General features: G+C 42.2%; 1 protein-coding gene across 2 annotated transcripts in view; it reads left to right on the top strand.

The window, feature by feature from the left end:
- Positions 1-27,213, top strand: part of map1ab (microtubule-associated protein 1Ab) — a 96,313-nt gene that overhangs the window by 17,821 nt on the left and 51,279 nt on the right. The window contains exon 1 of one of the 2 annotated variants that reach the window (XM_080303794.1): positions 21,808-22,673. The exons of the other annotated variant lie outside the window; for it this stretch is intronic. The gene's annotated coding sequence lies outside the window, so the exon portion shown is untranslated. Of the gene's footprint in view, positions 1-21,807; positions 22,674-27,213 lie in introns of those variants that run through there. 2 annotated transcript variants of the gene reach the window in all.

Raw genomic sequence — 27,213 nt, 5'->3', positions numbered from 1 at the left:
TCTGCCACACAGATACCCAGGTGAGGAGCGGGTGAGAGAGCCTGAGGATCCTGTGTGAGCGATTTAAACTGATTAACCCTCCTATTTAGAATTAACAAGTATCTCTGCGTGTGTCCCTAATTTCTTTGATTAGTTTACTTGTGCGTGTCATTTGTAGTGTTTGAGTTTCGAGTATCAGAGCTCTTACTTTGATTTATTATTTGAACTGCTCTGTCTGTCTGATCTTTTTAATGTTTGGGCCTGATTATGAAATAAGTGTTTTCTTCATTGTGCAACAGGAATCATTGTAAAGCTGCTAGGCTAAATGAAGTGAAGCAAAGGCGAGATATATGACTCTAGTAATGATTAGTATGTCTATTTATTATTTAATTTCAGTCTTATTTCATATGCCCGCAGTCAAACTGTGGAAAAGAACAGTGTGTCTAGATCACAAATCAGAACATTTTGAAACAGGTTTTTATTATTTAGCTGGCAGCATGTACGTCTCCCAGGGTCTAAATAGAGGCACATTTGTTTCAATAGCACATCAAAACTCTTAGGAGACACCTTTAGAAGGTAGCTTAAAATGAGAGCAGCTTTAACGGCATGTATTGCTGCTCTTAGTCCATCAACGCAGGAACATATCTGAAACACAGTGAACAAGGTAGTGAGAATTTGTGCGTTGGGTTAGCGGGAAACGTGTTTGAACGTCCCAAAGGTCCAGAGATGCTTTGAAGTGAGATGTGAAGCATCACGTTCCTCGTTTCTTCCTGACTCTCTCTCCTTTGCTCAATCTTGCTGAGGGAGGTGTGGGCGGAGAAAAAGGAGAAAAGTGAAAGAATCGGTGGGAATAAACTCAATGCAGTCGTTACGCCTGGATCCTCCCTCCCACACACGTTCATACACGCAGAGGCAGGGTGAGCTCAGTAAGATGGCTTACCCAGGCAGGGGGGCTCATGATAGACTACATAGTTGATCCGATCCTTAATAAGAGGCTTCCAAAATTATCTGCAGGATAGACGTCATTTTACAACTACTGCAGTTAATTCATGAAGGTAGTCATATTACTGGACTTAGACTGCATCTAAATGTGACCTCTTAGCATGAAAAATGCATAAATACATACATGAATTCAACATGATTATGATGAATACAGTAAAAAAAAATCAAACATAATCATTTGAGAATTCAATTCCTCCAACATGTTTCCCTCAGCCCGACCTGTGTGTGACCTGTGTATGTATGCACACACACACACACACACGGCGGAGCGTCATCTCTGTGGCGCCTGACGTAGATGTGGTCGAGGTGAGAGTTAGCTGCGGGTGATTAAAGATTCATATTTGATGGTGGAGCCAATTAGCTCTGGCGCCCAGGAAAATGTGCCTTTCATGACTGTTGCTGTAGCAACCTCACCATCAGGGCCCGAGTGGAATAACGCTCTAATGACCCTGAAGGTGTCAAAGATGAAATGTTAAAGAGGTTTGCATGACCTTCATCGATTAACTGTGGCTAAAGTCAAACTGGTTGAGGATGGGCAGAGCACGTGCTGAAGGTCACAAGAAGGAGGCACCGTGCGTGACCTTGCTCCATAAGAGGATGCACTTTAGCTGGTATTGGTTTGAGAAATATGATATAATCTGCAGCTCAAAGAGCTCCAAAATGTGTAATCACTAATGTGTAATCAGGTACAACGTGATATTAATGAGTGCGAAAATTTTAAAGCCTCGCTGTGAATGATAGGCATATTTTTGAGTTTAATGTCTACTTGTGCAAATCTGGAAAACATTGGACTGTATGTTCCTTTAAATTAAGATGTGAACAATGAGCTCCAGTCAAACAGGCTAAGCCGCATTCAAAAGCTATAGTATATGTAAAATGCTGGCATTCCAAAGCTTGTTTAGTCTTCTAATGTTTTATAGTTACCAATAAACACAAAGAGCAACTGAGGCTGCTGGTGGTGTCAAGAGGACTGGTCACAAACCAAGTGGATGCAATTCTGTTTTAACCTGATAGAGATGCCAAATTAAAATTTAAGGGTTAAGTTAAAAATTAATCTAGAGTGGATGTTATTGCCGTAAAATCTTAAAAAACGATTACAGTCATATTTCATGTAAGTGAAAATTTAACTTGGTATTTATTAAAGATGGCAGTTCAGGGAATTACCAAAGTCAATAGAATTATCCTGGGGCAATCATGAATTCATATATAAAAAAAGTGCATGGTGTTTTTGTGCTTATGATCATCTACAACATATTGTTCTACATATTCTTGCATATTATGTAAAAATCTTCATTGTGAAGACGAGAAAAAAACGGTTGCTTATAGTAACTGGATGAGCTTCATTGTCATCATCATCTGATGAACTGGATGCCTTTGTAGAGGGAAAAAATCTCAGAGAAGAAGAGCATAATTTTTGAGAGCATTGTGTTAGAAATTATTCAGAATTATTCACGTCATCAGTCTGACTCATCTGAGCAAGTAGTTGGATTCAACCAATTTACAGCATTCTTACTGACAAACCCTTTACCTTTGGCCACACTCACACTAAATCTTCTTCTTCTTCTTTTTCATCTTTTCAATCCTGGTCACTTCCATTGCAAATGTAACATCTTCAGCTCTGCCGTCTCCGGCTCCACCTCCTCTCATTTTGGTAGCACCTCCTCCTCCAAACCCATACATCATAGCAGGTCTCGTCCATCTTGTAAATTGTCGCTTTCACTTTGCTGCTATGCTTCTGTCAAAAATCACCCCTGACACCCACTCCACCCTGCCTGCACTCTCTTCTTCACCTCTCTGTTGCTTTGGATGGTTGACCCCAGTTATTTAAACTCGTGTACCTTCAACATCTCTCCTCCTTGAACACTTCACTGTAAAGCGACACTGTTGAGATGGTTTCGACATGCAGAGGAGGGATAGTGGACATATTGTGCAAAACTGGAAAAACTGAGACATATTGTTGCACATGCACCAGTAGCATTTGATACCGTTGACTGTTATATTTATAAAAGTGATTAGAGCATGCTGTAGGTATTAAATGTAATGCGCTGAAGTGGTTTGAATGATATCTATCTAATAGACTCCAATTTGTTGATGTAAATGGAGAGTCCTCTTTACGCACTGTGGGTTGGATTCTGTGTCGGGCTGTTTCTGGTCTGCAGTAGGCTATGCAGCAAAAAATTGTCCCTGTCATGTGGCAGTTACGTATGTCATTTATTCCTAATGATGCTATATTTAATCAAAGATATTAAAGTTTTTTTGCCTTCTGAATCTCTGATTATTTCATTCAAAACAATCTTCTTACTTTGGTTAATGCTAACCTTTTGCTATTGCTCAGTCTGCTCTGAAGTATTAGCTTGAGCTGTGAGCTTTTAATCATCATTTTTTAAGCTAATGTGAAAGTTCATCATGTGGTCAGCCTTTCATTAGTCTTATTAGTCTTACTGCTTTAAATTTTTGGAAGCATTATCTCACGTCCCATTGTGACGTTCTCCAAATTCAAATCTAAATGGCTCAAATCTAAATGGCTCTAAAAAATGCTTATCTGAAAGCAAAAGCAACCCTCTTATGAGCTCTCGCTTCCTTTTTTATCAAATTTTGTCCTTTTAGATTTAAATTGATAGTTTTACACCTAAAATCTAAGCAGGTGATGGCTTTAACTGCTGCATTAAGACTTTTTCTCTTTCCTCAGTTTCCATATTATTTCTTTCTCTCTCTAACCTCTAATACCATCGCTCTGGGTCTTTTTGATTCAGAATCAGTCCGGTATTAGTTGCTTGTACGGTTGGAGCTTTAGGATCATTCATGCTGGAGACGGTACTTTGAATGTGGATGTGAGAGGGAAAGCCACAAAGATTTCAGAGCTCTAATCACACCAGAGCTGTGGCCCATACTTCACAGCTTTCATCTTCCTCTGACACTTGTGCGTACTAAAAACCTGCACTGACCAAAAGTCAGCATCGTGACCTCTTACCTCAATAACATCTCAACATCAAATAACAGTTTTGCTGATCATTTCTGATGTCTTTTTTTTTTTAAGGGAAAATTGCTTGTCTGCCCATATTTTTTTATTTCTTTTCATAGACAGGAGCTGTCGGGGAAATATGTGAGGGGGAGACACGAGAAAAATGTAATCCAGCAGGATTTGAGTTGAGGCCCAGTGGTTTCACTCCCTGCTGCAGTGGTAAATAAAAAGGTTGGGAAGCTGTTACCTCCTGTCAATGACTAAGTGCAACTATCTTAAGTAACCACTTTATTAGGTCACACCTTTACTTGAAATAACTTAAAGGTAAAATAGAGGTTAATTGGCAGTAATTCTAGTAAAAAAGAGGTTAGCAAATCAACTCCATTGTTTTTATTTCATTTTTTCATACATATCTTAAGCTTACAACTGCACCCACTCTGATTTACTATTTTCTTTGTTTCCACAGAACAATGTAGTACCAGCCCCCTTACATATTGAATAATAACTGATTACCTTGTTAAGTATTATATTGTTCCCTGCTTCCCAGTGCTTCTGAGTTTTGTTCTCTATGCTCTTATAATTATGTTAGTGGCCTTCAGTGTTGGATAAGTTACTTTAAATTAGTAACTTAGTTACATTACTAGTTACTTCTATCAAAAGTAACTCAGTTACTTCAAGTTACTCGTTACTTTCAGAGTAACGAGTTATTAGGGAAAGTAACTTTGTTTTTACTCAGAATTCTCTTGTTAATGTGTTGCTTCCGTAACTGGATACCCAGCAAGATTGCCAGTCTTCTAGCTTGCTTACTTGCCACAAGTGCACTGTGCCACCTACCAATAGAAAGGAAAAAATAATGTGCACATTTCCACAAGAGAAATCCCACGCCTGATTCTATCCTAGCCTGCTTTTTACATCCAACACAAAAACTGCAGTCGTGGTGCTTTCGATTGTACTCAGAACTCGGAAATTCTGCCTTCTGAATAGGAAGATGTAGGTAACACCAGACTGCAGATGAGCTGCTTACAGGGCTGGACTGGGACAGAAAATTAGCCCGGGTATTTTGACTAGAGACTGGCCCACCATTATAGGAAAAATCATAAAGCCTTTGAATGAAAATAAACTCTGTTGTGACAGTGATGTACACTGTTCTGATGGTATATATTAGGGGTGCAACGATACACAAAATTCACGGTTCGGTTCGGTTCGATACTTTGGTGTCACGGTTCGATATTTTTTCGATACAAAAAAAATGTTCATGCATTTTTAATTTGTCATTTAATAAAATTATAAATATATATTTTAACTCAAAAGTACCGTTTTTAAATTTAACCCTAACCCTTGTGCGTGTTTTTTATTTTGACAGCGAATGCGCACCTGCGGACCACTTATGTGCAGCCCTGGTTATTTAGCTCGTCATATTGCAGCCACAGAAATTATTTTGTCCATGAAACCATAAAGCTGCACTTTCTCTTTGCCTTATAGTCTGATTTGTCATAACTTCTCCGTTTTGTGGTAAGCTTTTCTTTGGCTGTCACTTCTTCACCCTGACCTGTCTTGTTTGGCTCAGCAGAACTGAAATGCTTTTACACACTCACTCACATAAGCTCAGCGATTCTCTGCGCGATCAACCTCTCACATGTTTAAGCTTGCTGCTGAGATTTCACTTGTCATGTTTGCATAGTAAGCTAACGATTAATAAGACGATGTCAGAGGAATTGGTGCGCAAATTATCATCACTCACAGATCAGTGCTGTCGCTCTCTATACACAGTTCGCACGATTGCAAAGTGAAAGCAAAAAAACAAGCGCAAATTCAAACGCGATTTCAATATGTCACATATTGACAGTGGCTCACCGATGCCAATGACATAATTACCCAGCTACATTTCTGAAAGAATGCAAAAGCATTGACATATATTTTTCCTTCCTACAATAGCCCGACGGGCAGGGTAGCCCGACTGAAAAAATCGCTAGCCCCAGGATGTCAGGCTAGCGATATTGCAAGCCCTGTATCTGATTGAGGAATCACTCATCTTTGGAAAAGAGAGTTTATTACAGAGAAATGTCTCTTTCCAAAATAAAAGCTATACTATCCGCTTCTTCTGGGCTATATTCTCAGCAGCATAAGGAGAATCATGTGCTAACAGCTGTCTAAATGACTCGGCTAAAGTTAGTAGCATGCTTGTTGTTTTTGTCTTTGCACTAGGATGATGTCAGCGTAAATGTGCAGTCATATTCGTTGTGTTCCCACTAGTGCTTTCAGGTTAATCTCGTTGAAATGACCTTAACACCACAACACGGCAAATCTCCGTTAACGAGCTACCGCCGATCGCCCCGTGCATGGGGCTAGACGGCCAACACGTTAACGAGCTAACTGCGCTAACACACTAGCTCCCACCCATGTAATTGAGCATTGCATGGCACATCCAACATACTGTTTTACTTTAGTCCATGACTCGCTTACCTTCAGGGTCATACGTCACATGAAAACCAAAATAATTCCAAACGCCAGATCTGAATGAGGGTGGGGGAGGTGCCCTGCGCTCTTCCTTCTGACTATGCTGTCTGTGTGGAGCACTCAGTGGATCTGCGCTCGACAGTGCAGCCTAGGCGGAGTAGTCGAACGCAGATTCACTGAGCGCTCCACACAGACAGCATCGTCAGAAGGAAAGTTGATAAAATAAATTACAAATGTTGTATTGTTCGATACATATGCGTACCGAACCGAAAGCACTGTATCGAACGGTTCAATATCGATACGAATATCGTTGCACCCCTAGTATATATGTATCAATTTATCAATTGTTTGTTGCAAGACTCAGATAATTTTTTTTTTAAAAGTGAGACATTTTAAATGAGAATGAGAAAGTATTTCTTTGTGCCCCCTTTTCCCTTTTAATGCCCTACATGGACCCCTGGCAACACTTTGCTAGACCCGCCCCTGCACAGTTACCAGCTGTCAGCTACATAAAAAAAGGATCCTGGGGTTATTTGTCTCTCAGAAACAGTTCACAACTTCCCTTCAACTCATTCATGTTAACTAAAAGGTAAACCTGTTTCTCCATCACAGCTCTGATGATTCAGTAAGGACATGTCCTGGTTTCATCTTCATGTTTCCCTCTCATCACATAACCAAACCTTTATGACCAGCAGGTTTACAGCTGTGGCTCCAGCAAACTTCAGCTGATACTAGAAATTAATATTAAATAAATTCTAACAACAGCTGATCAAGCTTAAACGTGCTGCTGTTGTTTAGCGCGACATCCGCTGGTTTCCTCTTTCTGGCGCAAAGTGGGCGATAAACAAACAAGAGAGAAAAGCCGATCAGCTGATCATTGATCAGTTTCATGATTGAAGTAGAATCAGGAGAGGGAGGGTGAGCGGATGAGAGAAGAAGAGGCAGCTGTGCAGCGTAAACACAGAATAACTCCAGCTTTGTGTCTTTTCTCTGAATACCAGACGATTACGTTTTTTACGGGACGGTTGGAAACTCTAATAATTAACCTATGAACAAAATAAAGTTCAGCGTCATTAACTTCATAGCACCCACCCAGCTGTATAGAAACTCCGTCATGCTAGCTAGCACGCAGTACGGAAAAGTCAGCATAACGAAAATAAACTCCACCTAAACTTGGTTCATATCGGACCCAGATGGACTGCAGGTCATAACTTCTTACCTGAAGTTCAGTTCACCTGACACTCTCGGACCAGCGGCCGCTTCGGGTCTCTCCTCTTGCCTCCCTTTTCCTTCATCCACCTGCTGGCTTCCACCACTTGCGAATGTTACTGAATCTGTGGAAGCTCCGCGATAGCCACCACACGAAGTAACGAATAACGACCTGTTAGGGAAAATATTCTAAAACATTTCTTCAGTAAAGACTCAGAGAAGAGAAACACACAGAACTTCTTGCTAGCAAGGGCAGTCTCAGTGACTCGCGCTGAGCTTTGCCCTGGTCTTTATTTTATACTTCAGTGTGTGTGTGTGTGTGTGTGTGTGTGTGTGTGTTACTGCTGATCAAAGGGTCATATACATAAAAGCACAAAAGGCAAACATCCTAGGAGAGGAAAAGGGTAGACCCCCCCTCACCCTAGATGGTTCACCCTAGATAACACGGTGAGGAAGTCCTGCAGTTCATCTAAACAAAAAGCACTTAGACTCGAACAAACGTAGCTACGTTAATCCTGCCATAAAACAATAAAACCAGGTACGAACTCTCATGCTCCCAGGACGTGGGGGTGCATTCCTGGAGTGCACACCAAGCCTGCAGCCTGTTAGAGATCACACACAATTGATTATATGCCTCTAAGTATACATGGTTGAATATTTCCTAATACAAATAACTACATGCAGTATTCTATCATATGCAAACTTATATCACTAAAAGATTATACTGACTACTAAATACAATTTTCCATTGACACGACCCTATCTAAATCCCAGTAACGAGTAATGCGTTCCTGGTTTTGGCATAATAACTAGTTACCGTGCTCGTTACCACAATAATAATGTAGTTACTGTAACGCGTTACTTAATAACGCGTTAGTCCCAACACTGGTGGCCTTTCATGCCCAGTCTGTCCTAGTTTTGTCTTTGTGTCTTGCCCTCAGTGTCTCTTGTGGTCATCAGTCTTATCTCCGTGTTTCTGATCCTTGTTACTTTGTGTTTTATTCTGATAGTCCCTTGTCTTGTGTGTGTTTGTGTGTGTGTGTGTGTGTGTTACTTTGTGTCTTATTTTGATAGTCCTTTGTCTTGTGTCTGTTTGTTACTTTGTGTTTTATTCTGATTGTCACTTGTCTTGTGTGTGTTTGTGTGTGTGTGTGTGTTACTTTGTGTCTTATTTTGATAGTCCTTTGTCTTGTGTCTATTTGTTACTTTGTGTTTTATTCTGATAGTCCCTTATCTTGTGTGTGTTTGTGTGTGTGTGTGTGTTACTTTGTGTCTTATTTTGATAGTCCTTTGTCTTGTGTCTGTTTGTTACTTTGTGTTTTATTCTGATTGTCACTTGTCTTGTGTGTGCTGTCCCCTGTCTAGTTAGTTAGATTCTGTTCAGCTGTGCACCCAGATGTGTCCATTCTGCCCTGTGTATACACTGTCTGTGTCTCCCTCTGTTCTCTGTGGTGTCCTCCCTGATGGTGTCTGAGCCTCAAGTTCCTGTTCAGCTCTCAATGTAAACAAAGCTGTGAATTAAAATCTACTTTGGTTTATCTGCCTGCCATCCGTCCAGTTCATGACAGGAAGCAGCCATGAGAAGCCCAAAATGTGCCAAGACAATATCCCTCATATTCTTATACCACCACTAACAACAACACCAGCCTGAAATATTGTTAGGGACAGGGTGCGTTCATGCTTTCATGTTGTTTATACCCAATTCTGAGTCTAACATCTGAATGAGGCTGCAGAAATCAGCTAGACCAGGAGTTTTTTTCCAGTCTTCTGTTGTCCATCTGCTTTAAGGTTTGACGTGTTGAGCATACACGTTGTTGTGAGATGCTCTTCCTTGTTGCAATGAATGGATATTTGAGTTACTGTTGCTTTCCTATCAGCTTAAGGCAGCCTGGCCATTCCTCTATGACCTCTGACATGACTTCGACTGCTCACTGGATATTTTCTCTTTTTTTCAGACCATTCTCAGTAAACCCTATAGATAGTTGATCCCAGAAAATGCCAGTAGATCAGCAACCTGTCTTGCGCCAAGGACCATGCCATGCTTTTGAAATCTTGTACTATCTAATACTGATGTTTCTGTCAAGTTCTTTTTCTCCTACATACTTGAGGGAAGCATAAAAGGAGAACAACCTCTGCACTAAAATTTGAAACCTCCATGCAATTTTGATAAAAAAAAAAAATACACAATTATTCAGGGATGCATGGGATTTCAGGTTGCATTGTTTGTTTTATGTTTTTAAATTTGCCAGCTATGGTATGTGGTAAAATCTTGGAAGGGAAGAAAAGGTGGACTGCCTAATTACAATTCAATCCAAACTTCATCCAGGTCATGCTTTCTCACTGACTTATTGGTCCTGAGATTTGTTGGAGTCAGAGCTTTCATTCTGCCAGTGACGTGTGTGATGTTCATCATGTTGTACCAATTTTTGAAGGACGACAGTGAGAGGATGTCTAAACACTTATAAAAACGTAGCTGTTTCTAAATTTTACGGCATCATTGCTCTGTCCTCGCCTATCACCTCCAGTGTGGGAAATATTTCTTCCTGTGTCCATCTCTGTGTTCATCTTGTGTACTGGATGGTAGAAAGGAGACATTTTCATCACTGCTAGATTCCCTTGAAGAAATCGATTGAGCGCGGTAGGAGAAGAAGTTATGGTTAGCAAGCACAGAGGGTTTTTCCCCCAGGACCATGGAAGGTTGTCACATCTGCATTTTGTCTGCCTTTTGGTACTTTAACATAAAAAACCCCCAAGAAACTAAACAAGAAAGGGAAGACAGAACTGGATCTTTACTGAACACCAAAATTGAATTGCTATTATTTGACAGTGATTTGCTGTCTTAGTCTCTGAATTTGGGCCAGACATGTAGGCGTAGAGATATTTATTATATGAGAACTAAATGAAGAAGAAGTGCAATGTTTTTCTTTACACAATTGACATCTCACCCTCCAGTGTCCTCAGTACCACCCCCAGATTTCCCACTAATAAGTGGCTTTAAATGTATTTATTGCTATTGCAGGACAAAGTCACACAAAGTGCAGGATTTTATTTTCTGCTTGTTCTGGGGATTTGTTTAAGCTACACATGGGGATCATATGGAAAAGTCGCCAGAAGTTAATTAACAATTATTTTTTTTAAAAATCTAAAAAATCTAAATTTGTGTCAACCTTTTATTTATTTATGCTTCTCAGAAGTAGAAATATAAAGCTTTCCCTGTTCATGCTAATGGTAAACTGCACAGCTTCTGGGTTTTGTTCTGGTCTTTCAGTCTGGTCTTAATACCAAACTTAAAGTTGCCACAACAAAGCGTGTTGTGTTTTTTCATGTGCATGGACACAGATTGCTCCACTTTTTCACAAGAGTTGGAAGTACGCGCAGTGTTAGCAGCACGTGTTATTGTTGTTGAGAGTCAAAGTTGACGTGTCATCCTGTCAACCAACGAATCAGAGCTTTGAAAAAGTGGCAACCGTGTTTTTTTCAGGCTTTTTGCCTTTAATTAACAGTTCAGGGGTGTAGAGCAGAGATGAAAGAGAACAGAGGAAGTGTGCAAAACTGGTGCCTGGCAACCATTGTAGCTTTTTCCCAAGTAAGTAGTTTTATTTTCTAAAGCATACAAAATAAAAATCATCATTTCCATCTGGGACTCAAACAGCAGTCTTCCAGATGTGAGTGGGAAAAAAATTAATGTCACTGTCAAGCCACTAAATATGAACCTTTTCTCCTTTTATCTTTATCTGAACATTGAATTGTTAGATATGAAGTGTGTTCATGAACTGTGGTGTGGCTGTGTGATAAAACAAGGGCCTGGAAAACTGGATGGATGATTAGGGTAAAACTTTTTGGCTCGATAAGTAATAAAAGCAGACTTGTGTTGCTTCTACAGTCTAAACTGTGTGGTCAGTACAGTCAAAACAGAAGAAACTGAATATGGAAAATGACTGGAAGCAGACAAAATGTCTCGTGAAATGTCTTGAAGAATGAAGACACATAGCAAAAAGTGCTAACCCCCTGTGAATTTCATCACCAAATCACAGGTGGTGCTCTATTTTTTATCACAGATGGTGTCATTGGGAAGTCTACTACACCGGTAAAACCTGACATAAAAAGATTTATAATATTTAGTATCATCTTCATTTTCATCATCATATCCCGGCTGTGTCGCTGGCTTTAATTACACTCAGTGAGTTCTGCTGTGTAACATTGTCCTGACAGTGATACAGCAGTTCTGTCCTCTCACCTTGTCGCAGCTTTAATAGGAGAGCGGCATGCCGACTCACTTCCGGGACACTTTAACCTTCCTAAAAAGACCTGCCGACCACACACACACACACACACACACACACACACAAGCCCATTCAGCTATCTTAGTGAGGACCTTCATTGACATAATGGTTTCCCTAGCCCCTTACCCTAACCATTAAAAATTAATGCCTAAGATACCACTCTTTCTGTTTACTCAAAAGCTGAATATTTCCGCATTAACTTAATACATGGTCAGAAGGGATCAACTACAGTATACACCAAAGAGGAACGTCAAGGGAAGGAGAAGGGGAGCAGAAAAGTTTATCAGGAACCTTAAAGGAGAGTATGGATGATCCAGCAGCCCCTAGGACTGTGCATCAAAAGCTTTAGCAAAAGAGAACTAAATCAAACTCTCTTTACACCTAACCATAACTTAATTGTAACACTGACACTAAAACCACATTTTAAGCCTCTGTTACGTTCTGTGAGGCTGTGGGAGTGTGTGGGTGGGGTGTTTGCCCACTCTCCCCGCCTCCACCCCTCTTGCCACTCCTACCCCTCTCTGTCTCTCTCACTCTCCTCTCTCCCCAGGACACAGCTGCTGCTGATTAGCCTCGTTTGCCACCTGACTCCAGTCAGCAATCATCCTCTGAGGCTATTTAAACTGAGGATGAGCTGTGAGCAGGGTGGCTTTTTTCCTCGGTGGCTCTACGCATTTCGGTGCTAGATGTTGGACAGACAGCCTCTTTCTGACCAGTGAGCAGACGGGCTTGTGGGCCCTGAGAGTGTCTCCCCGTGGTGGGGAGTAGGGTAGGAAGTGTGGGAAGTGCCGCCTTTTTTATTGTGTTTGTTTGGTAGTCTTCCTGCCTTTCGTGGCTGCGAGCGTTTTCTTTGTTTCTTTGGCGTTGTTGGTAAGACGGCGTTGCCGGCCCTTTAAGTTAATGTTAATGTCGTTTGTAATCCACCTGTACCATTTCGTAATAAAGTTCTATTAATACAGAACAACTCTGTCTGTTTTCCTTTTCATTCTGATTCCGGACTCATTTGTTACTGGTCCCCTCACTCATATGCCTAGACCCCTTCGGGGGGAACGTAACAGCCTCAAAAAGGCCTTCAAGCTTGTGAGGACCTCACAAGTGACTGTTGGTTCTCACAAGTATAGTAGAATGCAGATTTTGGTCCTCACAAAGATAGCTGGACAGGAACACACACACACACACACACTCTCACATAGATGCTTCTTTCTCATGCAGCAGTCCCAATGTGTGTACCATATGCTTATGTTCATGCAGGCACACAAACACACACACTTAGATTTGCAGGACAATCTGCTCTACAAATACTCCCAGAGTCAGCCATATCGCTGGAAATGCATCCAAGGAGCTGTCGGTTTCCGTTTCTCTGGCCCTGAGATGAACCAGTGTGGAAAGGCTGTTTGCGCCGAGTCGACTCTTTTCTTTCTGCCTCTCTGCACATCGTCTTGTCTTGTGCTTTCTAGTAAGACACTCCCCAGCGACCAGAGGTGGTGAGGAGGGTGAAAAGTTCGTAAGTGCCACAGGCTTCTGTCGCTTAGTGGAACATGAAAATTTCATGTTTATTTCTTGTATTCGTGTTTTTGGCAGGTTCGCCTGAATAGTTTCACCAGATGCAGTCCCATACGAGTGCTGTTGAGGAACATTTCAAATCATTTCACTGTCTATGAACACGAGCTATGAAGAGGGAGGAGGGGGTTATTTTAGGTAACGTGACTTACTGGTAAATCAAAAATCTGTGTTGTTCATTTTCTGTATAGACAAACAGCACGAATGAACAGTCACACTTTCTCTAATACTTTTTTTAATGTTTTTTTTTTTTTTGCTACCTGTGTTGTAAGTTATGTTGCCTTCACATGGTCACCACAGAATGCGCCGACTGCCAACTGCATTGCTATAAGGGTCATCACACTTGTCTCCTGAATTGACAAAATTGAAACAGGAAGCAATGAAATCATCTTTTTTAAAGTTTTCTCAAGAAAGTCTCATCTTTTTGAACTGTTGCAGCATTTCCCTCTCTGTAACCTGGAAACCTCTGAGCTCCGTACTGATATATAATTGAAATGATAGTGAAAACCAACATGATTGAACACTCATCAACACGATTCCCAGGCCAGGAAACTGAAACCTCTACAAGAAGCTAAAAAGAAATGAACACAAGATATACATTAGCAGCGGTAGCCACTTTTGGTGTCTACTGCTGTTTGCAGGGTTAATAGCACCAGGCATAAACCAAGGTTAATTGTCAAATTTGCTTTATGTCTTTAGTGAACATCCTTGTTGCTGGTTTGCTAGGAAGCCAGAGTGTGGGAAAAAGCAAAGGAATGCAGTGTGGCACAAACAGCCATGCCAACTGTAATCCCATTTCAAATGGGGGGTGACATTATACGTTGCAACTGGATAAAAAAAACTCTTTGGATAAACACAGAATAAGATGGAAAATATATTGTCAGACTTTGGCAAAAATCCTGGTAGTCAGGGTCTTTACTTATTTGGTTATATTAAGTTCTTGGAAGCCACAGGAAGATAAGGACTTCTCAAGTTTCACTTGTAACAAAAAATCAATTCACATTGCATTGAATAAAGTAAGAGGCTATTTACCATTGGTAATAAAAAGCTACAGTCTGAAATGAGTCATTGTGATTAATGGATGCATCAAAGTCCTTCTGCGTAGTAGCTTTCTAAACACGCTGTGGTGGTTGATTTTTGACTGGCAGGCTCAAATGAATCCACAGATTCGCAGTAACTGCAGATAACAGGTCACTCTTTGAAGGAGTCCTCAGAAAGATTTTTTTTTTTTTAAAAAGCTCAGATCTTTGAGGATATATTTTAAGCTGCTCCCGTGGGTGCTGAATGGAGTCAATCTACAACTGCGTTTATACTAATGCTAATCCAGCAGTGCTTAGAGCGCAGCGTCATCACAGACAGCTCTACTCTAATCTCTTTTAGGTGGTTCAGCCACCAGCCTGACCCTTCCCACATGGGCGCAAATGAGGTTGTTACGACGTATTTTTCAACTTAAATTTCTGTCCTAAAGAAGATAAAGATTTTCTTCGGGTTAAACAAAATTGTTGCCTTACTTTGAAATTTGTGAAATTTGTGAACCTTTGGTAACGTAAGTACTCATCTATTCTGTATTGTCCTAGCTGCAGCTCATCTAACAACTTTGAATCTGGAATCAAACCTTCTTTTCCCTCAAAGATAATCTTTGTAAAATTGCTAATTGTAGCATTGAGGCAACGTTCAACACAACGATTCACATCTCAGTGAGTCACCCACTTTTTTTGTAGTTGTATAACATTTTGTTGAGTCATTGGTATTTAAGTAAGAGAAGGAACAATTTTAACTGTTAAAATTTTAACTCCTTAATCTGGAAGTCAGACGTGCAGCCTTCCAGCTTTCATTAGCAGATCTATGCCCGTTATTTTTCATTAATGAAGACAGTAAAGCAGGTTGACTTCATCTGGCTAAGGGAGGCCAGGCGAGACAGAGAGAGGGAGACACTGACAGAGTCAGGACGAGGGAGCGAGAGAGGGAGCCTTCCTTCCAAAGTGGCTCGTTGCGTCATTCATTATTGAAGCAGCTGCTGAATTATGCAAAGCTTTGATATTGATCCCAGGGCTTGCCATCGCTGCAGTCTGTGGGATGGAGAGAAAGTGAGTGAGAGGGAAGAAGAGAGAGAAAAAGTAACTAAAGGAAATTAGCAGTAGTGAAAGAGACGTGCATACTGTAAGAGAGATTGCACTGATGAAAGTGGGGGAACCTGCTGAAAACAAAATAAGACAAAGATGGTGCATGAGAACAGCACCGGGGAAGTTTGCTTTGAAGAACAGAGATAAGACTTAAAGTTGTAAAGTTACTTTTGAAGTTAAGAGAACAAAGAAAGTGCTTTAGAAGAGAAGGTAAAGAGAGAAATATTTAGGATAAATGTTATCCCTCTGGGAAGAGCTTTTTACTTCACATATCATGAAAGGTGTCCCTACAGGGCCAACAGTAAGGTGGTCTTAGCACATGATCCATTTAGAATATGTTGTAAAACCTGAGTCTTTTATATCAGCATTGGTTTTATAGAGAGCAACTCCTACATCGAGTCAGTCTCCATGGGACTGTTTTCCTGGTTGACAGGTTCATCAGGGAAAATTCAGTCGGGGTTTACCACATCAAGTGAGAAACACTAACTTTAAAGACTGAAATGTTAGAAACTGATGTACTGCTGAACAACAACCAGCTGTCCTAATGCTTTACTCTGCATAGTGATTGATCAAAGGAGCAGTACTGCCTCAGTGTGAAAAGGAATTAGCGCTGTGGCAGCAGAATGCATGAGTTTAAGTACTACAAATTCAAAATAAAGAAGAGTGTTACCCAGTGTTGACTAATTAAACTCATGAATCATATTTTAAAGAGGGCCCTTTATCCTATTCCACACTCTTTTTGTCATGTATAGACTGCTTCTGCATTTCGTTGCCCTGTACCTGTGCATGTGCAATGACAATAAAGTTGAATTCTATTCTATTCTATTCTATTCAGTGGTGGCTGCACATAAACACAATCAAATGGCTAATAATAAAAACACATGCTTAGGTAATTAAAAAAAAAAACCCACAAAAATATTTATTAAGAAATGATCTGGAAATTTGTCCCAAAACAAAAGTATCATCTTCTAACTCCTTGACTTGTGATTGGATGTAAATTTTGGGTCAGCGTGGAAGTTGCTTATGTGATATAATTTCTAATGGCCAGCAGGGGGCGACTCCTCTGTTTGCGCAAAGAGTTGTCCAGCTGTGCAGAACCCTTTGTGAAAATATCCCTCACTTTGTGTGCTCTGTGACCTCCGTAAACATTTTCATGGCAAGTTTTATGGTCTTAGTCACTAGGTTTAAGGCTTGTTGAAAGCAGCATGAATTTAAGTCGGTAGTCAAAAAGGACGATGAAGCAGGCTTTGTTTTGTGACTGAAAAGTCATCAGCTAATTACCGTGCAGGCCAGTGTCCCTGATGTCTGTTTTAAAAAGCTTAAGTGTGTGTGTGTGTGTGTGTGTGTGTGTGTGTGTGGGGGGGGGGGGGGTGTTTAAGTGTGTTTGTTGGGTGTTTATGTTTTTTGAGCTCTCAGTTTCTCAGTGGCAATACTGCAAAACAACCTCTTACAAAATAAAACAATCATGGAAATGCTAACGCGTATTTATAGTTACAGGCTACAGCCTTTTGGGTATTAGGAAGAGCTACAGCAAACCTACGGGCATGACTAAGCTGCTTTGTTGCCAAGAACAGGAAGGAGAAACTTTGTTCGAAACTGCTCCCCTATATGTATTCAGGGACGTATCCAGCAGCCACTCAGCTTCTTTCGATTGGCTGGGCATGCCGGGTGAAGCGGCGCAGTCTCACCATCTCCCGAATGGGCTTTGTGAAATATGACCTAATCGACTGACAGAATTTACTCTGGTGAGAAATTTATATACGGTCTGGAAAAGGATGGCATGTGGGTCTTTAAAGTATGAGATAAAACTGGACTGCAGTTTGTGCCGTGTTTTTATGGCAAGAGTACAGGAGCACACAGAAGAACGGCCAGCTTCTAGTGGCATGCACTAAAACAGGATCCAAACATTATTATTCATCCAGCTTATAAAGCAAACACATTTGCAGTCCCCTTTACTGGAGTGTAAATATTGTCATCACTTTTATAAATAACTATAAGATATTTTTGCTATATAGAAGAGAGGAGCAAAGAATAAAACAGCACAGAGGCAGAGCAAGGTGTAAAAGCTCAGAGCAAACGTGAACGACATGAGGGTGGGCCGGTCCTGCTTGTCACACAACATGATACGTATTCAGCAACTAAATATAGACTCATCAGTATTGTGGGTGTACATTATGCATGCAGGATTATGATTATGCCTGTTTAGGTCAGACCACAGCAGGGCTATGTGTACATTATAGTTTTCTATTCAACTAGAGCAAGAAAAACACAGTCATTACATTTTTTCATAGCTAATTCTAAAGCATGTCCTTGTATGAGATGTTGGAATCTGTCAGAGGTTCTCCTGCCGCTCAGCAACCATCATGTTAAAGCCTCCAGGGCAGGTTTTTAAAAGCCTCCTCTAAATAAATAGAGAGGAATCATAATTGTAATTCAAACAGTCACCAGTACATAAACTCCACATCGAATTTAATTTAACCAATTTAATTTGATAAGCAACTTTAAGTTTTTTAAAAAGCGATTTTCCCCAAAGTTAAGAGTTCTGTGTAACTTTCAGAAAACATCCATGGCTTTAAGTGCAGTTTGCTTCCTTTTGCTACTTGCACATGATTGGCCAGCTGAGCATTGTGAAAAACAGTCATGTGATCCACAGTGTGTCTTTTTGTCCCGCCTCCCTCTCGTCACTCCAGTCGGCTGCCCCTCCCTGAGTCTGGTTCTGCCAGAGATTTATTTCCGTTGAAAGGGAGTTTTTCCTCTCCACTGTCACCAAGTGCTTGCTCATAGTGTTAGGTTAAGGCTGTGTGCAGGCAGGAATAGGACCCAAGGTGCAGACTCCGGAGACAGACGTGAACTCAAAAAAGGCTTTAATTTAATACTCAAAATATAACATAACTGAAAAAACTCAAAACAAACTTAAACTAGAGAAATGACAGAACACACAGCTAGGAAAACGGTAGATCGCGACACAGACACAGAGAAACACTGGGCTTAAATACACAGAGGGAGCAATCAGGGAATGGGTAACAGGAGGGAAACACAGCTGGGGCAAATCAGGCCTAATGAGACAAGAGGAAGCAAAACCAGACACATTAACATCAGACATGGACTTTCAAAGTAAAACAGGAAACACATAACACAGACTGAACACGGGGATATAGGAACTTAGGATACACATAGACGCGAACTAGACAAGGGGATGCAGGTGATAGGGGAGACCTAAGCCATAAGACGGAACTCAAAGAAACCAAAAACTAGAAAGTGTAAATAATAACATAAACTCAAACACCCTGGGTCAACGACCCAGGCATCCTAACAGTACCCCCCCCCTAAGGGCTGGCTTCCAGACAGCCCAAACCAAAACATCAAAAAAAAAAAAAAAAAAAAAAAAAAACCCAACCAGGGTGGGCGGCGGGAGAAACAGGATGGAGGGCTCGAAACAAAACAAGGAGCCAGAAACAACAAAACAAAAAAGTGCAAACACTGGAGCCCAGAAAGCAACAGAACAAAACACAGAAACAAAGTCCAAAACAACAGCACCAAGGCCCAGGCAAAGTCCAAAAGCAAACAAACAAGAGCTCACGAAAGGCGCAGAGGCCCAGGCAATAGTCTCAAAAAAAAAAAAAAAAAAAAAAAGTTCAGGGGGGCGGCCCGGAGGCTGATGGTCCAAGAGCCCAGAAAACAGTTCAGGAGGCCGGCCAGGCAGAAGGCACCGGTGGCGACGGAGCAGATCAGGAGGCCGGCCGGGCGGGAGGCACTGGTGGAGGAGTAGTTCAGGGGGCCGTCCATGACGGCGGCGTAGTTCCGAGGGCTGTCCATAACGGCAACGACGTCCAGACATCGGCCGGACAGGACGTGCAGGATGAGCAGGACGGGCAGGCCGGGCAGGAACAGACAGCAGGAGACCTCAGGAGCAGACGAAGCTGAACACTCGGAGACTGGACCAGGCGGAGCTGCAGAGGCTGAGGCCGGACCAGGCGAAGCAGAAGCCGAAGCTGGACCAGGCGTAGCACAGGCTGAGGCTGAATCCGGACCAGGCGGAGGCGAAGCAGGAACAGAGGCTGAGGCTGAATCCGGACCAAGCGAAGCTGCAGACTCGGAGGCCGGACCAGACGGAGCTGCAGACTCGGAGGCCGGACCAGACGGAGCCGGTGGTGGCTGAGCGGCCCCCTCGGACCCCCCCAACGGAGACAGGAGGCTGAAGCGGTTCCTCGGACACTCCAGTGGAGACAGGTGACTGAGCAAACAACTGAGGCGGTAACTGAGCCGATAGGTGAGCTAATGTCTGAGCTATGGAGAGAAGTTTAAGTTGTATTGACTGTTGTAACGATGGCAGTAATGGTGGGTGAGGTGGTGGATTAGCAGATGGTTGGACTAGGTTGTCTGAGCCTACGGATCCTACAGAAAACTGCTGGACGGGCTCACCTGAGCCTCCAGCGAGGTCAGAAACAGGTGCAAGTACCTGCCAGACACCAGCCACTCCCACCCGAGGAGAAGGTACGGGTGCAGGAGCTAACTGGTTCCCGGTCATCCTCACCCTGGGAGCCGGGACAGGCACAGTCAACGGCTGGGCAGCTGCAGTCCCCACCCGAGGAGCTGGTACGGGTGCAGCGACAGGCAGAGGCTCAGCCAGCCTAGACACCTGAGCAGGGACCAGCTGGACCTCAGCCTCCCTCACCTGAAGCACTGAAACAGGTGCAGGGGAATGCTGGGCCTGAGCTGCCCTGGGAGCAGGAACACAATGGTGCGAAGGAGCAGGCTCAGCAAACACAGACTCTTCTAAAACGTTTTTTAACTTCCTACCACCACCACGTCTAACAGTCTTAATAGTCTCAGTCTTAGCAGTGTTCATATGATTATTAGTTTCCAGCTCCGAGGAACGACAGCAATCACAACTCACCACCGGGAGTTGCTCCGCAGAAAAAGAGTGGTGACGGTGTGAGCGTCGCCTCCTCCGGGAAGTGGCGAACTGGGCTGCGAATCCTCCAAAGGACCGGGCTGCGATGAGGAAGCAGAGAGTTTGTGAAGCTCAGAACGTGGCAGACCCAAAAACAGAGCGAAGGACTGCAGCGGAGTGAGTCTAACGTCCGGTGTCACATAATCTCTCTTTCTCCGCCGCTTAACTCTCTTGTCGGACTGGTAATCCAGGGGTGAAGGCGGAGGTGTAGCGACTGGAGAGAAGGAGCACGTGCTCAACCTGATCGCCCGAGGCATAGACGCTGGCTCGGCCGTAGCCATTTGGAGGCTGCGGGGTCCTCCCAAAGCCAAACATGACCCATAGAAGGGTGACTGGAGCTCCTGGGCATGCTCAGCTTCCTCCCTCATGATCTCCTTGAGGAAGGCAGAAACTGCGGGTCGCTGATACCACACGGAGTCTGCTGGGTCCATGTTCTGGTCGCGATCTTCTGTTAGGTGTGGCTGTGTGCAGGCAGGAATAGGACCCAAGGTGCAGACTCCGGAGACGGACGTGAACTCAAAAAGGCTTTAATTAGGTACTCAAAAATATAACATAACTGAAAAAACTCAAAACAAACTTAAACTAGAGAAATGACAGACCACACAGCTAGGAAAACGGTAGATCACAACACAGACACAGAGAAACACTGGGCTTAAATACACAGAGGGAGCAATCAGGGAATGGGTAACAGGAGGGAAACACAGCTGGGGCAAATCAGGCCTAATGAGACAAGAGGAAGCAAAACCAGACACATTAACATCAGACATGGACTTTCAAAGTAAAACAGGAAACACATAACACAGACTGAACAAAGACACAGACTCATATGCAGGCACTACAGAGGGAACAGAGACGTGGGAACAGGGCAGACACAAACACTGACTGAACACGGGGATATAGGAACTTAGGATACACATAGACGCGAACTAGACAAGGGGATGCAGGTGATAGGGGAGACATAAGCCATAAGACGGAACTCAAAGAAACCAAAAACTAGAAAGTATAAATAATAACATAAACTCAAACACCCTGGGTCAACGACCCAGGCATCCTAACACATAGGGGGCATTTTATCATTGGGGTTTTCTCTCTATTGTTGTACTTTACAATTTAAAGTGCTTTGAGGTGACTGTGGCGATTTGATTAAACGGCAGGAACAACATGTCTTTGCATTTCGTATACTTTCAAAGCAATCTCAAGACCCAGTCTCTCATAGTAAGTCATTGAGTTAAAGGCGTTTGTGCTACAAACTGCATGTTCTCTATTAATCTGTGTTTAGTGTAGGAAAAATGTGAAGGGGCATGGGGCCTCCTTTTTTGTTTCCAGACTCTTCTGTGTGTTCAGCTGCTTTTATCCTTTTGGTAATTGTTTGTAACCCTCTTGTGCTTGTGGGCATGACATTTGGATTTCATAGTCTTTCTTTGCCCGATTTACAATAGTTTGGGTGACTCAGATCTTTCCTGTAGCACCAAAAAAAAAAAAAGCATTTATTTTTCAAAGACAGCACTCGACTTGTTAAAGACTACGTAGAAGTATAGAGCCAGAACCTTACTTCAAACTTTTACAGAAACAAAAGATCACTTTTGTAGACCTGATGTGGAACTTGTCCTGTTTTATTCCTTACATATATGAGATTTTTACTGTCATACTTTAAATTTGCTGCTTTTTCGTCCAGAAGTATTTTTTCTGTAATTGTCAGCGAATATCGTCATAGAAGTGTTAAACCGAGCTGGTGTTTTGATAAAGAGCTGTGACATATGGCGCATATGAACACACTCGCACACAGACACGGCGAACTGCTCTCTCTCTCTGTCTCTGCAAAAGCAGTCCACCCACCCACACCGCCCTGGCAGTGAATGAGTTACTGCTGGTGCAGTGTGTGTGTGTGTGTGTGTGTGCCTGGTGCGCCCCTCCCTGGTAGGAGTGCACGCCGCTGGTCTGTCGTCTGCAGACGGATGTTGCCGCATCCCGGTGCTCTGCGCTCCGCCACCAGGCTGCGTTCCTCTCCAAATGTGCCAAATCTCCTCCTCTGTCCTCCTGTGTCCGCCTGACGCACACAAACACACACACGCAAGCACCGCCGACGCTCCTCTCCGGTTTCTAGACGCACAACACTCCGCTAAAGTGGCTCGTCACCCATAACGGTACGTAAAGTGTTTGTGAAAAACCAAAAAACGATGTATGCTGTGTGTTTTTCTGCCTTGTTTTCTTCTTCTCGGAGTTGATTACAGCGACAGATTGCTTGAGTGGGATGCTGTGGAGCGACTGCTGCATATGTTGCTTGTTTTTTCCCCCCCTCCGTCCTCAGCTAAGATTTTTTTCCTCTTCTCCGCACAGACGTGACGTTTCTTCTCAAACCACTGCTTGTGAGCTGGTTTTTCGTTTCGTCTGGTTTTGTTGCATAATTCCGATCCAGCATACATCACCCGGTAGCCAGATATTTACTTTTATGCGCAGTGCTTTTTTTTTTTTTTTTTTTTTTTACCTTTGGTGGTGCGTAACAGGGGAAAGAGAAATGTCTGGAAGAAATTAGGGCATGAGACAGCACATAAACTCGTTAACCAGCCGGTCCTCTTAAATCTACCTTGACATAAGAAGAAGCACGCAAGGTTCAGTCGGGGATTTAAGCAAGTCCTTTCCTTAGCCAAGTGACGGGATTAATGCAGGTGTTTAGGAGAGCCGAGCCTTTAACCTGTTCGTAAAAATACACCGTCTGTTTGGCACAAGATCATTAAAAGCCAACACAGCGACCTCCTTTTCTTTGTGAAATACTAATCAAAAGAACGGTAGGCAAAACGTAAGAGTTTAAAGGATGATGTGGTGGATGTGGCAGCTGCCCTGTGTATGCAGGGACACAGGTTTGATTCCCTGAAATGACTCTCTCCTGTGTTGTCACTGCCAGTTAAAGTGCGTAAATCTGAAAGACACCTTACATGCAGGTGATGCAGATGAACCCATTGCTCCCTCCCCCCTCCCCCAGAGGGGTGGAAAAAAAATCAAAACATAACAAAGAGTCTGTATTGTGTTAGTTGAGACATTGCTATGGTTTCCATTTGGCATGCTGGGAAGACTGATGTTGTCTGCGTGTTTGTCCAGAACGAGACAAATGACCATGTAAAACCAAACTTGAGAGCACAAAAGGAGATTGAGACTGTGTGTGTGTGTGTGTGTGTGTGTGTGTGTGTGTGTGTAAGGGTTATATGTTGCGGTGGCAAAACAACCAACCAGTCATTTGTACTCTAGGGTAGATAACTGTGTTTCTGATGATTCATTCATGCCGAGCATTTTGCCACTGCCGTTGCTCTGAAGCCATCCTCCTCTATGGTGTCTGCGAGTGTGTGTCTGCGAGTGTGTTGTGGGCTGTCTGTGACGATGACAGATGGAAAAGCTCCTATTTTTCCCCATTAGTCAGTTTTCATCCTGTGCTATTAAGTTATCATCATGTAATAGTCTGCTCCAGTTTCCTGTACCAGGTTTGGTACTGAATGTTTCCAGTGACTCAGCAAAGGTGGTTCGACCCAGGCTCTTTGTGTGTATCTGTATCTGTGTGTGTGTGTGTGTGTTTGTTACTGATCTAAATGAGTGTCTGTCTGCATGCAGGATGATTTTAGCTCTGCGATCTGAACTGTGATTGTCTGCATGCATGGCTGTGTCTGTAATTACTTTGCAGTGTAATAATCCCAACTTTCATTTTCGGGTAAAATCGACCCATCAGATTCTCTAATCATATATCATGAAACATTTCCTCTGATGTGCAGCTTTGATTTTTGTTGGTCAAGCTGCCCATCAGCTAGTGACTTTGTAAAACGCAGCATTACTTTATATTTTATTTTTGCATTACTTATGAAGTCATAGGAAGATGATATCTTAATATTCTGCTTGACGTTAACTAGCTGCTATCTCGGAGTAGCTAGACGTACAGCTGTAATTAGCTGATGAGTACTGTCCTGCAGTAGTGTGTGTGTGTGTGTCAAAGTTTGTGTCAAAACTTACACTGAGACACCTTGATGCTCTCTTAAGCAGAATTAGGAATCTGCAATTTTCTGGGAATCCGTCGCACTGCTTTGATCGCCAGGCTACTCTAAACTTTTAGCCGTGACTGCCAAACCAATCAGCTGTTACCAGGTCAAGTTAAGTAAAGCCACTTTTATAAATGTATACCACATTTAAACAGAGCAGCTCCAAGTTCTCTTCATGCCGTGCTTAAATTGAATCCCTGGATCCACCCGGATATCTGCATCCTAATTAGTTTGTGGTATTTTCTGTGGAACATCAAATAAATGTCTCTGATTTTACTTACTTTAATATTCAAAAAATATAATTATGTCCATCTTACAGTGGGAAGGAATTCCTGAATCAAAATGCTCATACTGATCAACTCCAAAAATTAATCACTTCTAAGTTGGAACAAGTCCCATCTCTGGAAAAAGTTTAATGCAAATCCATCCATAGCTTTTTGAGTAATTCTGCTAAAAGACAAAACAAACAGACAGACTGAACCAATCACATAACACTCCTTGGCAGAGAGCACAGCTGGAGTTGAACCAAAGTGCTTTCTAGTGGAGGCACATGGATTAACTTTCCAAGTATACAAAAATCCACAGACTAGGTAGTGCCGAGGAGTAAGAGAGAGATTTATAATGCATGATTTTAAATAAGGTCGCATCAGCGGGGGCAAGAGGAAGGACGTTCTAACAGCAAGTCAGAACTTTTCATCAGGAGTAAAATCTGTGTAGAAAATGATCTACAAAACTTTGGGCATGGTTTTCAGGTTTATGCACAGCCCTGTGTTCAAGTGGTGCTCCACAAGAGTTTAAACGTCATTCTATGCTGAGTAATTCTTTTGCAAAGTGGAAATTTTCTTTTTACTTTTCACTTAAGTCAAATTTCTAATCCTAATTAATTATCTTCATAGAGCAAAAGTTAGAGTACAGTAAAGACACTAATTATGATGAATAAGAATGGGTTATATTTATCAGTTAGTGATGCAATTATAATTACGGTTATGCTAAGAGCATGGTGGCGGCTTGTTTTGCAGACACAGATCATGATCTCCAATCACTGAGCAGATCATGCATTCCTCTGTTTACCAGAGTAAAATGTGGGACCACCTGCCTGACAGCTTGGCAAAAGAAGAGTGAAGAAGAGTGGGCCAAAAAAAGTTATTGATCCTATATGTAGTTCTACAAGCTACTGAATATTAGCTAGTTTTTCCCACTGGTTCTACATTTTTTCTTTGTTTAGTATCAGAAAGTAGCATAATATAGAAATAGTTCAATAAAATACAGAACAGTAAACCTGTATTTCAGTAGCTGAAAGTACCTGGTTAAATGTACATTAAAGTAACATTCCTGCTGGTTCTATCCATGTTCTTATACAATGGTGACAATGAAAAATATGCTTAAAGCTGCATGGTTTAAATCCTCAGAGCTTCTCTCAGTCACTGATCAGTGAAGTTCAGGAATAGCATACAGTCCTGGCTACTTTGGCTACCAGTGAATCAACTGTAAGTAGCGGTGGTGAGAGTGCTGAATCACTTTTTGTGACATTTGCTTCACGTGATTCAGTCTTCACATGCCTCTACATAATTTCAGAGCTTCTACATGAACTCTAAAAACTGTGATGACCTGTGAAGGAAAAACAAATCATTAGATGAGCTGTCAAATGAAATGATGTCTTAGATGCTGGTCGGTTGTGTGAATCTTTAATTGTAAAAGAAAAAGTCGATATTCAGAGCTCTGAATCTGGTCTTCTGGTTTAATATGTTGGAGCTACGCCAGGTTAGAGGAACAGACTGCATGATATTAATCTGTGTTGGGAAAGAAAAATTAATGAGTCAGCAGTTGGTGTGTTTCATCAGCTTCGTCTGATAAAGTGAATCATTTCTCAACTGCTTCACCTGAGCTGCTGATAGGACGCACGGACACATAATTATTCATGTGTGTGGCTTTCTCAACACACTTAAGAAGTTGCTGCTGTTTCTGAGCAAAGGGGTCAAAAACTAAGTATGACAAAACTATAATCTTGCTGTTCAGAGTTGTTTGATCAAAATTGCATGTTTTGTGATTCCCCATTATTTATATTGAGCCATCACAGAAGCAAATTTGCAACCAACAAGTAGGAAGTAGGAAGTAGTCTTTTTAACCTTCAGTGGTCTTTGCAATGACATCGATAGCCCAGGAAAAACATGGATGTTGCTCAATTACGCACCGGGACCAAAACCATTATTTTGCTATTTATTATGTTAAAGAATCAATTATTTGTTTGTTCTGTTTTTTGGGGGGATAGTGTCCATCACAACAAGCTTGATTTCTCTGACAAAAACTCCAAAGATATTCAGGTTGCTGAAGAAAAGCAGAAATTCTCTCAGTTTCTCATAGTTTGCTGGAGCTTGAGAATGCTTGAGAGTCATGCATAAAAAATAGACTTAAGAGTTTTATCTGAATTTATTGTAAGTAAAGGGATTAAGTCTTGTGTTGCTACACAAGGTCAATGCAGTGGTTAGTATTGTTCCCTCATAGTAAGAACGCTTGGGGTGAAATCCACTGGCTGGCTGTGGCCTTTGGATTTGGAGTTTGCATGTTCTCCCTGCACCTGTGTGGCTTCTCTCTGGGTACTCTGGCTTTCTCCTGCAGTCCACAGACCCCCATGTTAGGTTAACTGGTGATTCTCAAGTGACCAAAG

The sequence above is a fragment of the Astatotilapia calliptera genome, chromosome 7, assembly GCF_964374335.1.
Source record: "Astatotilapia calliptera chromosome 7, fAstCal68.1, whole genome shotgun sequence".
Classification (NCBI taxonomy): Eukaryota; Metazoa; Chordata; class Actinopteri; order Cichliformes; family Cichlidae; genus Astatotilapia; species Astatotilapia calliptera.
This window is presented reverse-complemented; position numbering and strand designations above follow the sequence as displayed.